We start from the raw sequence: 17,553 nt of genomic DNA, 5'->3' as shown, positions 1-17,553 counted from the left end.
AATACCAATGCGGCTCGGCAATGACGTTTTCAGAATCTGTGCGCTGCAACACTAGGCGCGAGAGCGCGCACGCGCTACACTGAGACATGTGTTTTGAATTATGGCGCATGCATCTGTGCACTATAATTCAAAACACATGGCGCCTGTGTCGGTAACCGCAACCAATAGGCCATGGGCGGAGCAATGCGCCCACCTTTGCCCAATTGCGTGCTGTCTTTGTAAAAAGGATGCACGCATAGGCCAATAGCCAGGGACAAAACAAAAAGCACACGCAAGAGCGTGTGCGAGCCTCTGAAGTGATTTCTGTAGGCCCTTACATAAAGTCTTCGCCAGAACAGCGCAAGCACTGTTATAGGCTCGACCTAAAAACAGCCAATTGGAGGGATCCAGATGAACCCATATAAAGGTGGTGAGCCGGAAATGTGCGACTTGTAAAACCTCAAACAGTAGGGGTTGGACCCGGTCCAAATATTATTCCTTGTAAGAACAATCTATCAGCACTCAATGCTGTTATTGGCAATTGGTAAAACGACATCTCTAAGAAATAAACTGACAAAATTATTTTTCGAACACGACTTCTTTCCAAAAGTGTAACTTTGGGAGAGAGGTGCTCTCCCACACCAAACTACCCTCAACCAGATGTTTCTGACTGCTCCACCCTCACTGCCCCCTCTCCCTTCCACACTGTCATCAAGATGGTGGACACAGTGAATGTCTCCTGCAAAGGTTTGTGCATTCACAAATGTCACATTGCAACTAATAAGAGGGTGTTTGTTTATCAAACAGTATCTCAGCCGGCACCCTGTGGAGTTACAATCTGTGCCATGTAAGCACATTTATTGCAGTCACATATGGCACTTGCAACCAGATTACCTCAAGGTCTCACCTGTGCAGCAATATAGAGAAAATACATTTGGCGTAGAACAAACAAGATTTTCTCCAAATTAAAAAAATGTTATTAAAGCAAAAAATGTTCATATTGATTACATGCTACTTTGAGCTGTGTCTACATAATGAGAAATGGAGCAAATACGTTTCTCCTTTTTTTCAAGTGGAGCAAGATGGAACTTAAGTTAAGGAATAATTCATTTCTTCTCATTTTTATTACGTACGCACCAAAAATAGTGCAAAATAATTTCTCCATTTTTGCATTAAAGGATTTTAATTCATCAGCATTTTGCTGCTCATAACCCTGTTACACACTTAAATACAACTTAAAAACAATAGAGGCATCCACTGTTTTTGCAATGTTTCTCCACTTAATTTCATCAGTGAGGCAAAGATTTTGGATTCTAGTAAAATGTTTGTTTCATTGACTATTACATTAGATGCAAACTTGAGCAGAATGGTCTGACTTCGTGTGCAAAATGCACTTACTTTGTTCAATCACCTTTAATCCTGCTCTCTTTCACTCCACACTTTGTTTAGGGCACATACACCACATATTTCCTACAGAAATTAAAATGTGACATTTGTCACGTGTGTTAGACCTGGCATATTTTGGTGTGTTTTCCTTGTCTTCTTGCTTTCAGACTCAGTTTTTGCTGGTTTAGTGTCTCTGCGCACTTTCTCATTGGTTTTTCCATGATTGGCATATTTGATTTACTGGTAAGTCCCTAGTAAAGTGCACTGAGAGTGCCAGGGCCTGTAAATCAAATGCTGCTAGTGGGCCTGCAGCACTGGTTGTGCCACCCACACGAGTAGCCTTTCAAAGGGTTCTCAGACCTGCCACTGCAGTGTCTGCATGCCATGTCAACTTGGCAAGTGCACCCACTTGCCAAGCCCTAACATTCCCTTTTAGTATATCTGAGTCACACCTAAGTGAGGCCCAATGTACCTCTATGGGTAGGGTGCAGTGTATTTGAAAGGTAACATACTGATGTGTGTGACATGTCCTGATAGTGAAATACAGTATATTTCGTTTTTCACTGTTGAAAGGCTATCTGTCCTATAAGATAGAATGGGGAATACTCTGTAACAATTTACAAGTATATCTTCCCATTGGGACAAGATGTAGAAATGGAGTTTATAATGGGTGAACTCAGAATATAGATATGCATCTTTTAGTAAAGATGATTCTTATGTTTGGCGTTTGAAAATATCACTTTTAGAAAGTAGGTATTTTCTTGCTTAGACATCCTGTGCGCCTCTGATGGGTTTGTGGATTGACTGTCTGGCTTTGGAGTGACAGGGGCTAGTGATGTGCCTTCTCTTCAGACAGCCACTGGGGAGGTCAAGGTGTGTCCTGCCTTTCCTGGATGATCAGGGTTAGGCTGAATAGACCTGGGCTGCATTTCGAGTAGTGGGAGGAGATTTCCTTGCACCAGAATGGGTCTGCCTTGGACAATGCTGTCTTCATCTCCTGCCAGGAAGCTGGGCCAGGAAGGACCAAACTGGTTTGGACTAAGCACAGACACTCTTTGCCCACGAGAACAAAGAGGCAGTGAGTATAAATATTAGGGCAACATTACTGGGAGTGGGGATGCACACCTAGTTACTCCAACTCCTTGATGCATGCTGAATGGTATGGTGGCATGCCCAAATGCCACTGCACATAACAGAAACTACGAGGTAGGGACACCTTCTTGCCCCCTCCAAACGCACTGCGGGATGCCCACCATGGACATGAATCCACAACCATTCCGGTTGTGGATTCATGGTCAAGTAAAGAAGAATATGATAGCTTGAAGTGGACAATATGGTTTAAATGGAGTAGATGGATAAAAATGGAAAATGGAAAATATAAATACGAACATCGTGGGCATTCCGCAGTGCGTTTGGAGGGGGCAAGAAGGTGTCCCCACCTCGTAGTTTCTGTTATGTGCAGTGGCATTTGGGCATGCCACCATACCATTCAGCACGCATCAAGGAGTACCGTGACTACATTTGAAAAAGTTGAAGTAACTAGGTGTGCTTCCCCACCCCCAGTAATGTTGTAAAATGTGCCCAATTGGGGGATAGCACCCATTGTTTAAAATGAGTAACAAAATGGATACATAGATGCATTCAAGTGAATCCTCAACATCGACAAAACCTCCCGGTTCATCATAAACATTTAATGGAAACATCAGAAAACTGACTATTTTTAGCGTCCTATGAGGTCGAACTGTTTATCACCAACTATCGTATTTAAATACGATCGCATGTTATGGGGACAATGGGGCATGGCATTATGGCTAATGGAGTTTTTGGAATCAATCAGCAGACATAATGGCGGGAAACGTAGAGCACTGGGCCAATTGGGAGAGAGATAGGATGGAAAGTATGTTGATAAGGGGGGAGGAGAGATATGAGAACAAGTGGAGTTTGAACTAGGAGGAAGTTGGAAAGTTTCCCATCATGGCAGGTACGTGAGGAATTATACTGGATTTCATAATGGGTTTTTTAAGATTGGGTGAAGAATGGGGAATGTTGATGTTAGATGGAATGAAAAGCGAGGCATGACAGTGGGAAGGAGGGTATTTATATACTTGGGTGAAGAGATTGGCACAGAAGAAAATTAGTTTACGTTTAATATACTGCTAAAGAATAATGTGGATTTTACACTGTTTTACCTGAACACGCGATTGTGTTGATCAACTTAAATTAATTAAATGAGTTATTGTTAAAATAGCAAATGGATAATTGGTGGTTTTTATTATTGTTCATAGTGACCCCTGACGAAGGGCGCCTTTAACGCCCGAAATGCATTGGGATTTTGACAAATAAAGCTGCTTGTGATGAACCCTGCATCATTCGTATTTTGCATGAGGTCCGGATGGGCACTGTTTAAATATTAGAAGCTTGGATAAATGGCACACCATTCCGGTTGTGGACTCATGGTCAAGTAAAGAAGAATATGATAGCTTGAAGTGGAGAATATGGTTAATATAAATACGCCCATGGTGGGCATTCCGCAGTGCGTTTGGAGGGGGCAAGAAGGTGTCCCCACCTCGTAGTTTCTATAAATATTGGGGCCCAGACCCAAGAACTTTAGAACTCGCTTGGATCAGGGAACCTGCCAAGAAGAAGAGCTGGAAGAACTGCCAGGAGGAGTACTGCCCCTTTGCTGTGTTGTTGCTTTGCTGGGTTGGCCTGCAGTTGCTGCTTCTGCCTTGAGCAGTGAAAGGACTGGACTGAAATTTCTTAACTTGTTGCTGAGTATCTCCAAGGGCTTGAAATAGAGCTTGCCTCCTGTTCACGAAGTCTCAGGGATAGCAAAAACTTAACCTACCTCTGTGTACCGCCTCTGCAACCGCGGGTTTCAGTTGCCAGGGGGGGAAAGCAGCTGACACTGTCACTGACATCGCTGAGGACTCGGTTTCCTGAAGGCACTGCAGAGGGCATCACTGCACTTCGCACTGCAACCCAGTCTCACCGATGATGATGACAACCACTGCCACCGAACCGCTGCTTGCACTGTGATTGCACCGCCTCGCTTCACTCCTCTGCCCTGATCTCACCGACAACTTCGCTGCCCGCTGACCCTGACACCCGTGACTGCACAGTGGTTTGGGGGCACCAGTAGTAAATTACACGATGCACTACCCCATCTCACATCGCAATCAGGTCCGACCGACACCAGCTCCCATCAACCCGCACTGTTGCTTGCACCGTGACTTGTCAGCACCGCCACGAGCACATTCTCACTCTGCACCACAGCCATCATCTCACTGATGCCACTGGACTTGAAGACACCGCACGCACACTGCTACACTTCACATCGCAACAGCAACGGTTGCTAGGACCGGCCCGCACCGACGACGTCAGCCGGAATCAAAGGTACTGTTTATTAGACTGCTGACATGAACGCTGGTCCGCACTGACGAGGTCAGCCGGAACTGTTGGATTCTGTTATGTTCAGCACCACAGTAGCACCGGATGGAGCTACCGACTTCAAGGGACTGCCTTTTTAAGTCATACATGCAAAGTGCCTATGCTTGATTACTGTATGTTCGTCGTTTATCGTTTTGGTCTTATTTGTACAGATAAATATTGGTTCCTTTTCTACAACTGGTGGGGTGTCCTTTTATAGTGTTTTCACTGTATTACTTTTGGTTATGTGCAAATGCTTTACACACTGCTTCTGAGATAAGCCTGACTGCTCATACCAAGCTACCAAGGGGGTGAGCAGGGGTTATTTCGGTTATTTCAGTAGTGTGTCGCCCTTATCCTGACTAGAAAGAAGGGTCCCTGCTTGGACAAAGGTGCAAACCAATGCCAACTAGAGACCCCAATGTCTAGTACCATGTAATAAACTTCTGGAATGATTACACCCTTAAAAGATGTTTAAAAGTTGGTTGGGGGTCTTCAGCCACCAGGGGATATAACTTAGAGTGTAATGTGGAGAAATGTGGATCAATTTAAATAATGAATAACACATTCAAGCACATGTACTACACTTAACCTCAAGGTTGTGAGTCGGTGGTCCCCTCTTGTTTACCTCAGAGTGGCAAGTATTGAGATCACTCAAGGGGAAAACCCTACTTTGTCATGGTACTTGACTCAAGCAAATCCCCAACATGAGAGTGCATGGTCGGTAATGGTAACAAGCATTGCCAAAGCCAATAGGTCTCACTTTTGGAGTCTATTGGCTTTGCCAATGGATCTTGCCATGTTGCGCAACATCCCCAATGCTGTGTAGCATGGCTTGGAAAAAAAAGAAACAAGAAGTCTATGACCGGTGCTTGGTTTGAGCCAGTGGTTTCCAGTGATCGGCACCGGCACTTAAATGTCAGCATCGGCTCTTATGAGTCTGCCTAAAAAGGGATGAGCACAATAACAATTGTTTATTAATTGAATACACATTAACAATGACTAACAACTGCCACTCAAGCTATTCTTATAGCTTTGGGGACCTGGGATAGTATCAATTGTCACACTTGTTAGTGTGATGGTTCCTAGTTGAGTTGGTATTGTCATTGACAGTGCTGGCAGGTGCAATGGATGGTGGAAGCTGCAGTGGCCTCCTGACGAGGGCCCTGGCACCTATTTTTTGCAAAGTAAGCACTGCCTATGAAATGACCAGCATGCTTTGTGTGTTCATTTTGTTTTCCGACCTGCATTAGATCAGTAATCAAAAATAAAAAGTAGGTCAGTTGGAAGGAAGCAACACAGAGGGGAGGGAAAGCAACACAGTGAGTGCGAGTGGGAGGAATCAACATCAGAGGGCACGGGTGAAGCAAAACAGAGGATGTGGGAGTTGGGAAAGAAGATGGAGGGTTGGGTGAGGGGAAGGGACATGGAGGGTGCCAGTCGGTCTGGAGCAAGCAGATAAGGGAGAGAGCATTATGGAACTAGGGAATAGAACCACATGGGTGATAAAGTATAAGCACAGATGGTCAGAGAAGAAGCTGAAGTAATACTTACGGGGCGGAGTGCAAGGAGTACCCAAGGGAGACTCCCAGAATTAGAAAACACATGCGCACTAGTCCAAGTCCTAAGTGAAATGAAAACATAGCACTTGAAATCAGAGCAGTAGAAGGATGCAAGTAATGTGGAAGGAAAGCCTGCACATGTTCAAGAATAAGAAGTAAGCAAATCTGAGTAATTATGGGCCCAACCAATGGTAAGCAGTGGGAGGGCTCTAAGCCCTGTGTAAGCTAGCAAAATGTCTTGCAAGCATAGCACATTCACTGTCTTAGGCAAGACCTACAAATTGCAGTTCATTGGGATTTGTGAGCCAGTTAATGACAGAGAAAGAAAGTTAGGAGAAGACAGTGAGAGATCAAAAGTGATTAAATAAAGAAACATGGTGTCTGAGAGAGTATCCATAAAGACGTACCAATCATGAAGTATGCTGGAGACAGATTTCCTGGAAAACATTAACTAACAAAATAAACCACATAAATGAAAATAAACTCTGAATGCTGAGACTCAAGGATGCAGCTTCCAACAAGGAACATTCAAGGCAGGGTGGATAGGAGGCAGGAACCCATATTTGTTTAATCTGTCATAATCTGAGTGCAGCATAACCTAAAGGATAACTCCGTTGCTTTGGAGCAAACCCTGTAAGATGCTGGTCATCTAAATTATAGCTTTTATGTTCAAATATGTCTTTTCAATACATGGAATTGGAGGAAGAGTTCTTCTGTTTGAGGCCTGAGCCTATAAATTCGAAATTATTTGTGAAATTCCTGCTTTGTGATTTTTCGACATGTATGTTCTGCGTCCTCTGAATAAACTCTACTGTCTATGGTCAGTCCTTGCTGGCCTTTTCACCTGACGTATAGCTTTTCTGTCCAGGTCTAGGAAGACTGTTTGAACGGTCCTACTCACCTGGTGCCCCGGGGGCACAACAGGCATGTGTGCCAGCTTTGTGTGTTCCCAGTGGCACTTTAGTATTACAAAATGTGGCCCCGGATGCTTTTGCGGCCCCTTCTGTAAAACTGAAAGCGTTGGTGCACATGTAGCGCCAGCGCTATCTCAAGATGGCATTCCCTCATTTGCATATGGGCGTGGCCTCATGCAAATGAGGGAATCTATTTGCCTTTGCACCTGTGAAGTATTATGGATGCAGGTGCAAAGGCAAGGAACCTGTCAAGAGACAGATTGAAAGAGCGCAATAAAAAGGTGGCAAACTGTTAGTGTGCCCCCTGATGGCAGTCCTCTGGATAGAGGAAGGGGGGACCCATGGAACCCCAGGCATCCCCTTGCAGGCCGGTGCAGTCACTCTTTGCACCTACCTGCAAAGGAATCTCTAATCCCTCCTCACTATACAGGTGGGTTACTGCATTCACAGAGAAACACAGAGTGGCTTTAAAGCAGTCGCTCCGTATTTCACTTGGCCTGCGCTGCCCCCAGGGCAGCACGAGTTCGCAGCTTCCCTCAGGCCAGCCAATTCCCTGCAATTGGGTGCACTTGCCCTGTCTGTGCTTGGTGCACCTATTTAAAGGTTCATCTTGGAGCAAACGTCCGCCCTATGTGTAATAAGGGCCAGGGAGTTCTTCAAATGAACTGAGTCTGAGAGCAGCTCGACAAGCTGCTGCTCTGAAGTGGCTGCATAGCGCTATATTTTGGCACTACACAAAACTCCTGAAATAAGTAGATAAATACATGAAGCCACAGACTGTTGGACCTATCCAACTAGAGAGAGATGGCTCTAGTAACTGAGGTCTGACCCAGCATGATTGCTCTGCTGTCTGATGCCTAAGCTGGTAGGTTATGTGTCATCCAAGGTACGAACCTGACATTTCCATATGGACCTGCTGTCAAGGCTATTGAGGTATGTGTCACGGATTTCTGAGTTCCAGCTAAACATAAGTACAATAAGGGTGCACCAAACAGACCCAGGATTCAAGTAATCCATATTGAGACCCATTCTCACTAAGCATAAATATATTTTGATGTATATAACGCCCACTTGGACAAACAATCGCAATGATGTTACTATATTGTAATGGTAATGTAATGCACTGAACGCTTAATAACTGTTGTCGAAGCTATATGGTGTATACCCAGCATGTATATGAAAAATCTAAGAAAAAGGTTTACAAAAAAAAAGTATGTGTCACCGCAGTGTAAAGCTAACGCCTGTAACATATGTGTAAACTGGAAACATATATTGCTGTATGTATGGAAAGCATGTTCTTTTCAGTCTTATATGATGTATAGATCTGCTGTGTGAGGCCTGAGCCTGTAAGGTTTGTGAATACTAAGAGTTAACTCTCCTACCATAAACTTAATGCCTGCTGGTTCTGTGTCTCCTGGGGTGGTCTGCTGTGTCACACTAGCGCCTGTGGGGCAGTGTAATTGATGGATGCAAGTCTGCTACATTTAGAAATAATTGTCTTGGAGATTTATAGAGAAGTAAATGACCTTTATTTCCACATTAATTTGAATTGAAGTGGCGAAACCTAAAATAACATTTCCCACCTGCATCTGGACTGCTGCCATGTACTGTGATAATATTGCATGTGAGGCCTTACCTTATGCATTCAGGGGCACTTCAAAAAGACTCGTTCAGCCATAAATGTACATTAATGGGACTCAAATACCTTCATGTGTTCTGGAGTTCACCAATCCTAGCAGGCTTGAATGGTTTAACTACAATGTATTTTTTCACCAACAGTAACTCCCCTGCAAGGGGTGGAAAGTGGCTAAACTAGATGTGGTTAGCCTTGTGAGTCGGTGAATTCCAACAAACTTTTATGTTTTGGGGAATTCCCAAACTCCAGTCTAACCATTTCTCATCAGGGGAATGCTCCGATTTATTTTTCCAGCAAGGGGCTGAAGAAACGTATTTTCCAGGTTGGGTGAGGGTGCGGCTAGGAAAGGGCGCGGACCACTCCTTGGATGCAATGCAAGAGAAGGTGCACTGCACGGGGAAAGAAGAAATAAAAAAGATGCGCATTTTCACATCAAACTCAATTTTCACAGTGCTTAATTCAATGCTCTGTAGAATTACAAATCTGGGGACATGGGAGCCCCGACAATATGTCACGTGACATTGAAGCACACGTACGCGTGTACAGCTTTCTAGGCGTACAACCCGAAATATGTGAACTGGAGAATGTAGTAGATGTGCACCCGTTCATAGGAGTACTTTCATTGTGCAGATTTAGTATTCGTGTTAATCACCCCCTCTTTGTCACCATATGATATTAGTTATTATATTTTATTTGGGCATTAGGGTCGTGGTGTTGGTGGTGGTGGCTGGAGGTTGGTTCATCCCCACCCCGACAGCCCCCTTCCGCCCCCTCGCCACGCTCAAACAATACCATTCTGCGACATCCTAATCCCTTTCAAAAAGAAATTTAAAAAAGCGTCCTTGTTTACACTTGATGTTATCTGGTATTTGCTGATGAGGAAGTCAGAAATTATAAGTATTTATACAAGTACGTCGACCTTTTTTAATTAAGATCTTCGAGTTACTAGATCTGGGAAAAAAACATCATTTTGAGGGTGTATTCCGTTTCTGGGAATTCCATAACCTTAAATGATCACACGGGACTTTCCATGCTCAATTGTCATCCTTGGTACGAGTCATTCCGACAGTCAGACACTGCCATCTAGAGGTAGACATGCCAAAATGAAGACAGCCTTCTGAGAGATGTAAATCAGGGAGTTGCAGTCAGAGGAGAATGTAGCGGCCTGCGAAGAGGCGTCGGCGGGAGAGAGTCATGGTGAAAGGTAGTAAAGTAGAAAAGTTAGTGAAGAAGGAGTGACAAGTTAGGCATGAGTGAAGAGAAAATCAGAGGAGAGACTCGGAACGGAGAAGAGGCAGCGCATGAGCCACAGCAGGAATAAGAAACAGGGGAAGATAGTCAGGAGAGGAGGAAAGCGAGGGAAGAGGAGAGTCCGAGAATGACGAGACAATGTGTAGTCCAGAACCAATGATTGTTCCATGCAAAATAACAAGGGGAACAGTTGAAAACAAAGCGTCCAGACTGGTCAGTCCCTGCTGTGAGAGAGAATCAGTTGTTTTTAAGTCTCCTATTTCTACCAGTAGAACTCTGCTGGTATAAAGCTCAAACTGTCAGTGCACTGCTGGGAGGAATCCATCTCACTAGTATTGGAACTTTTAAATGCAGGTTACACACAGATCACTGCAGTAGGCGCATTAGCTCACTGATGCACCACCCTATACAACCAATACAGTACACACAAATCTATGCAGCAGGTGCATTAACCAATTGAGCTATCGCAAGGACATTAGAACAAGTGACCTATACGACACACACAGGCTTCTGCAGCAGATGTATTTAACAACACTTAATTCGCTGGGATTAGAACCTTCACCTGCAATGTAAACAAAGATCTTCTCTGGTAACATTTTAACCTACTAAATTTTCTTACAAATGTTTGAAGCAGTAACCTTTCAGTTTAAACAGAGAACTCTCCAATAAGCTAATTCATTTCAAATAGTATTTTTATCCTTTTTTCTTCCTACTGAAGGAGCCGGGTTCCACAGTCTAGAATTTACTCTGGAACCCCAAGCTAATGTCTCTTTTTCTCAGCATGGAAGTGTGGAGGGGAGGCAATCCGTTAGCCAACCAATCATTACTCCTAAAACAAAGACATTATTCTAGCTTACAAAGATGAATTCTCCACCTGCAACAGAAACTAGAGAAAGAACAAATCCGACATGTACATGAAATCCACTAACGAGTCTAATGTAGGAGTTTCCAGGGGATAAATACAATTCAGGCCTACAGAAATCGGTCAACATAAGAAATGGAACACTGCTTCGTTAAATAACATTTATAATTTGAACATTATCACGAAGCACAGCTAAGTTAACACGTTACATAAGCAAATTAATTGTGTGAATACTTGTCCGCAACATGTATGAATTTTGCATGTTAATGTTTTCGACTATCCACACATAGACGCAACGTCAATTTCTTCAAGATCACATTTGAATTGATCCCTAGCACATCCTAGCTCGACCTTTGTGTTTTTTTCTCGTGTTTTCCCTTTCTCTTGTGGTATCTCTCTTTTCTAAATCAAATATTTTCCTTCAAATTCTTTTAATCTCTTTAACTCCTTTTTTCTTTTTCATGTTATCGCTTACCTTAACATCCCCCCTATGTTGTTTTACTATCCTTTCCTTTTTTTTGTCCTTTTATCATTTTACTTCTGTATCAAGCAATCAGTCAGAAATTGATAAAGCATGGCAAATTACCCATGAGGGTCTCAAGGCGCTGGAGTTGCTCGCTGCTTCGTGGTGATTCGCTCATTCCAACAACGGGCCTGTCCTGATTTCCAGCAGTGATGAGACAGTCCTGAGGTGCAGAGGAAGGTCTTTCCAAGCTTTGGCTGCCAGGTGTGTGAAGGGATGTGAATGTGCAAGTGATGGTCAAGCTGGGGTAGAATACAGCTGAGCACATGGGGTTGGAGCGGGAGGCCTAGTAGTGGCATCCAGCTGAGTTTTGACATCTTTATCCAGTGGTAGATCTGCCAGTGGTTGCCGCTGTGGGGCAGATCCTTCTGGGCTACTCCTGTGAGCTCCAGCATCTGGAGGCCATTCTTGTGAAGGGCAACTGTGAGCACTGCATATTTAGCATGGAACCCTGTAGTGGAAGAAGGTTTCCTTGTTAGATAATGACTGTGATGTTGTAAGTGATACGCTTTAACCTAGACTATTAGGGTAATATCTACCAGAGGTTAGAGATTCAGTACCCATTCCTTGGTTCCTGTAGGACCTATAGGCAGGCACCTGAAGCTGCAGAAAACTCCCTTTATATTGGAATCCAGGGTTGGAAAGGGTTTAGCTAGCTCCAACCTACCACAATCCAGGGTCCACCCTGGTCATATGTGTACCTTACAGAGATATCCCAACAAAGCGACCTGGTATGCACTGTGCTAAGATTTAGTTACTATGCAGTAAATATAGGGGTATGCCTTAGTAAGCCTGTATCACAATGGCTGAATACACCATGAACAGAAAAAGTAATGATACAGTAATAGATCCATGTAAACAAATTGCCAAAATGAGTACCCTATAATCATTTGTGCTTTAGCAAGGTTCTGGCACATTTATTTAGAATACATCAACCAGGGTTATATTCTTTTCCCCCACACAGAAAAATATACAGAGGTTTTACTTGGTGTTGGATGCAATTATTATACGTATGACATTCCACAAACATGTACAAACAACTTTTTTACACATCTACTTTAGACATACATAAAATCTGTCACAAAAGTATTATCTCAATACTTTCAGTCTTCCTACTGCTTTAACAAATGTGGCTATGCCATAAACTTTTCATACAGTCCGAAATGAAGATAGTCTATATGCAACACTATATGAGGTAAAGTTTTCTCCCCATGTCCTAAAATATGTGTGCCAATGGTCCTTAACCGACTTATGTTAGATTCTTCCAATGTAAAATGTCATGTTAGAAATATGTTTTTCTTTTCCGTACTTGTTTGACCAAAACCCAATCATTCGTCCTTAAGTCTACAAGACATGCTTCTCTTAACCTCTTCGCTGCTGATGACGAGCTCAGCTAGTCATCAGCTACGGCGCTCGTATGCTGATGACGAGCTGAGCTTGTCATGTAACGCGGCTTTTTGAAAATTGTCGCACACCGCTGGAAAAGCCGCCGCAGCGATGCGGTTAAAGAATCATCAGTTTCCTTCATTTTCTTTTTACCTCGGTAATCTTGAAATGAAATGAAAGACGGTACTTATATAGCGCATGACTGTCACCCTACGGGTATCCTGCCGCTTAGATCGGAGAAACCGTTATAGCAGTGGAAACAGCTGTCAGAAATACAATCTAGTTTTCGCTCCTCTTTGCTGTGCGAATCTTGTTCTTCAGCCATTACCAACTTTTGTGTTCCATCATCCAACACCATGGACAGCTGTTCATCCCGTCCATGGGAATAGAATTGCAGCAAGACTGCCTGTGATCGCTCTGATCATCAAGGTGACTTTGATGTTGTGTGAGTCCTGGAGGGGCTGCTGCTCCTGTCTCTGACTGCCTTCACAAGGTTACACTTCATGTTACTGTTTGTCCTTTATTAGATTTTTGTCTTTATCACACTTACAACACTCTTGTTCCATCGAAGGATAAACCATCATGAGAGTACAACTGCCCATATCAATACCATTCTCTCTTTTTGTCTTGACTTTCGTTCCTTTCTTTACATCTGTGGGAGTCTTTTGATCTGGGTCATTATTGGACATCACTTCTGTGATGTTTTTTCTTTAGCTACTTCTATAGCCAAAGTGTGTGTTAATGCTTCTCTGTTTGCTACATTTTTTTGGGGACTTCTGCTTGATCACGGATGCGTGTCATCGCTTTTGTCATATAACATTCCTCATAGAACTTGCTGAATTTGCAATAAGGAAACACTGGGCAAAGACTGGCCCTGAATTCGCTCATTGGTTCCCCTTGTCCTGTACTGCAATGTTGAAGGAACATGAAGGTTTACAGTCTACATTACTCATGAGCAGAAACTTTGCACGTTTGTACCTATTGCTAGTTCAACCAGCCGGAGCTAACAAACATATGTTGCTAAAGCTCGCTCCAGCAAGGGAATCGCCAAAGCTGTGCCGATGACTAAAGGTATTTTGCCTATGCAGCGCATGCGCGCTGTGTAGGCGAGACCTAAAAACTGAGTAGGTGGCAATGCTTTAACTGTCCTCCAAATGGCTAGCTCCATTAGATTTTTCATTGTCCGCTACATTTAATTTTCATATTTTTCTCTAGGTGTTTCAATGATGTCATCATTTAACCATTCAATCTACTTGGGCCTCATGCTGCCTGGGGGTAGTATGAGCTGTCCTGGGGATTGTAAATATGATGCTGATCCCTACTCTCGTGTACGCCAGTAGACCTGCTGAGATCTTGTTATTGGCTTCTTCTTCTTTCAGTTTTCGGTTTTAGCAATTATTCATGTATTTGCATATTCCTTGTGCTTTTTTGGTGTTTATTATGTACTTTTGGTCTGAGGTTTTCTGCATGTGGCTATCATCAGCCCAAATGCAAGAGTAATCAGGGGCAGACAAAAGGCAGGCCTCATTTAGAAACAACCTCGCACATTAGAGATTGTAGCCACACCCCTCACCCACATCAACCTCAATAATGACGAAGCTCAGGAAGACTAATCAGCTGCTACCTGCAAAGAAAAGGCCTTGTGACATTTCTAAAGCTAGCTCTATCTCCATACTCCTCTCTTCAGTGTCTACATCTCCTCCCTACAGCTACAGTGAATCACTTCCTCTGTCTGGGACAGTCAAGAAATCAATGAAGATTTGTAGAGCGCAGCTGCTTCACCCGTTAAGGTCTCGAGGCTCTGTCGGATAATTCTGCCTGTTCTCCTGTTGGTTGACCATCCATGTTGTGAGGTCCTTCCTGAATTGCTGGAGCAATGGTGAGGCTTTGAGGTGAAGGGGAGGTCCTTCCAGGTCTTGGCTGCCAGATGGGAGAAGGAGCAGCCGCTAATTTTTGTCCGGTGGAAGCGAGGGCTGGCAGCCAGGGGGAGGGATACGTATATGAGATTCATGGAGGGCTGGTGTGAGAAAGTGCCATCTTTCTTGCACTGGTATGCCCCCACTTTTTTCTGAACTGCTGATGTACTTTGACTGAGTGTGCCCTGGGTTCCTGCCAACCAGGTACCCTGGGCCAGTGTTTCTTCCCTAAAAGTTGTGTTAAAACTAAAACCCAATTGGCATCTCTGGCCACCTGTCAGCCCCCAGTAAATGGTACCCTGGGTACCCAGGGTATGGTAACCAGAGAAGACCCCTGAGGACTGCAGCTCTTATTGTGCCACGCTCAGGGGCCCTGTACCCTGACACCCACACACTGCCTTTGCAGGCTGAGTGTCTAAGTACAGACCTAAACAAAGAGTCGACATGGCATACATCCCTGTGTGCCATGCCCACAGAACCCACTGCCCTGGCATCCTTCAGTCATCCCTCTAGCTGGGTGCCCTATGCCAGAGGTGTGGGCACAGGTGCATGAGCCCTGTGCCTCTACAGTACCCAGGGCCATTCCTGGGCACTGTAAGTGCAGTGATGCCATTAAGAGTATATAGTGCTGGGAGGTTGTCACTACAAATTCTACAGCACCATAATGGCTACACTGAAGACTGACAAGTTTGGTACCGCACATTAAACCTGCACTGATGCCAGTGTGGGATTAATGCAAAATGCACCAGATGGCATCTTTGAGATGCCCCCTGAGAACCTAACCTACAATCCACGTCTGGGCTGAGTGGCTGCAGAGGTTGCCACACAGCAGACATGTTGCTGGACCCCAGGGTGGAGAGCTCCCGCTCTCCTGGGCCTGCAACAATGCACATCCTGGGCGAGGTGCTAGGTCTCCTCCCCCAGGATGGGCAGGGGGAAGCCTCAAAGGCATGCCGCCTCTGTGAGCTTCTCCAGACCATTTGCTGTACCCAGCAACTGGCTCTCACCAGTTCTGACCCCCACTCTGGCGGGAAAAACTACGTCAGGAAGGGGTGTGTGCCAGCCTGTGTCAACCCCACTCCTCAGGTGGGGGAGACGAGGTGAAGCACGACCCCGGGCTCCAGCCATCTTGAAGATGGGGAGCCCTGCCCAAACCCAGCTAGGCTCCTACCCCCCTCCCACAGGAGAGGAGCAGGCTAGGGACCTATTGGTCCCTGCCCTTGCCCTACCTGTAACGCCCCATAATTCAGTATTTCGGGGCTCCCTGAACCCTCCTTCCTCAGATCCCGATACCAAAAGAAGAAAGAAGATCAAGAAGAAGAAGACCCGCCACGCAGCTGCTAACAACAAGACAACAACAACTGACTTGGCCCCAGCCCTATGGGCCTGTCGATCCTGGAACCTGCTCCTGCCTAAATCCCGCCGACTCCTGCGGACAGCAACCTTGGGACATCCAGATGACCTGCCTGCCTTGACCCTCTTAAAGACTGGGACTCCCATCAGCAGAGGCTCTGCTGCAACAACCCCCCTGGTGCCAGCCAGGAAGCTCCGGGCCAGCCCACTCTGCCCTCGCCAAGCCCGGCCCGTGCCCGAGTGATTCAAGACCACAAGGACGTCCCCCCGGCAACTGGGACCTGAAGTCCAGTGCCCAAAGACCCTCCTCGATGAACCAGACGACGCCTGCAGACTCAGAACCAGGGGCCCCCCCAACCGTGACCAGCTAAGGGTAAGCTTTTCCGACACCCAAAGACACCCCTGCACCCGGTGCCCTACAGCCCCCTGTGCCTCCCTTTGGGGTACCTACCTGTGCTCCAAGATCCCAACTTACCTCTTGACGTGCTGGTCGCCCCTGGAGAGTCTCTGCCCCCGAGCCTGCAGCCTTTGTTCCCTTTTGACTTTTTCCATTGGATAACATTGAGTGCCCGACGGCTCAAAAGCACCCTGCACCCAGCCGTTCGAGTACCGCTGGCTGTGCCACCTTTGTCCTACCCTGTTTCCCTCTTTGCCCTGAGCAAGTGACCAGGAGCCCAGCTCCCACAGCCACATGGCCTGCTAGCGAGCAGCCACCAACCGGAGGCCACCTGACCCCCATAGGATAGCATTGGGGCTAACTACCTCTGCACCCGGCCGTCCCTGCGCCACTAAGGGTGAACCAACTGTACCTACCTGACCCTGGGGGACCCCTGAGTCTATGCCCAGAACCACAACTTCACCAGTCGAGTACTCACCAGGAAACCGGTAACTGACTTACCTGCCATTGAATAACATTGACTGGTTTTGACTCGAAAAATCTTCTGTGTCTACTTTTGAAAACTTAAAATATTCATATAAAATCATCCGAATTCCGAAATACTCACCTGTGATCAGGAGAGGACCCAGTACTGTACCTTGTGGCCCAGTACTGAACCGCAAGAGTAAGCCCTAGCGGGTTTACCAGTAACTTGTATTTTCTCCATAGGAATCCATTGTTTGCTTTCTATGAAATTTCTTCTGTCTACTTTTGAAAACTAGAAATATTCGTTAAAAATCATACGAAATATTGAAACGTAATTACTTACCTGTTTTAAGTTGAGACCCCAGTGCTGGCCCCAGGAGCCCAGTACTGGATTACAAAAGTAACAAGATCGTACTTTACCTGCAAACTGAATTTTCTCCTATTGGATAACATTGCCAGATTTCTGTTGAAAAGTTTCTAAGTGTGAACTTTTA

This window comes from Lissotriton vulgaris, chromosome 7 (assembly GCF_964263255.1).
Source record: "Lissotriton vulgaris chromosome 7, aLisVul1.2, whole genome shotgun sequence".
NCBI lineage: Eukaryota > Metazoa > Chordata > Amphibia > Caudata > Salamandridae > Lissotriton > Lissotriton vulgaris.
The sequence above is the reverse complement of the archived record's forward strand: the minus strand, read 5'-3'. Positions refer to the sequence as shown.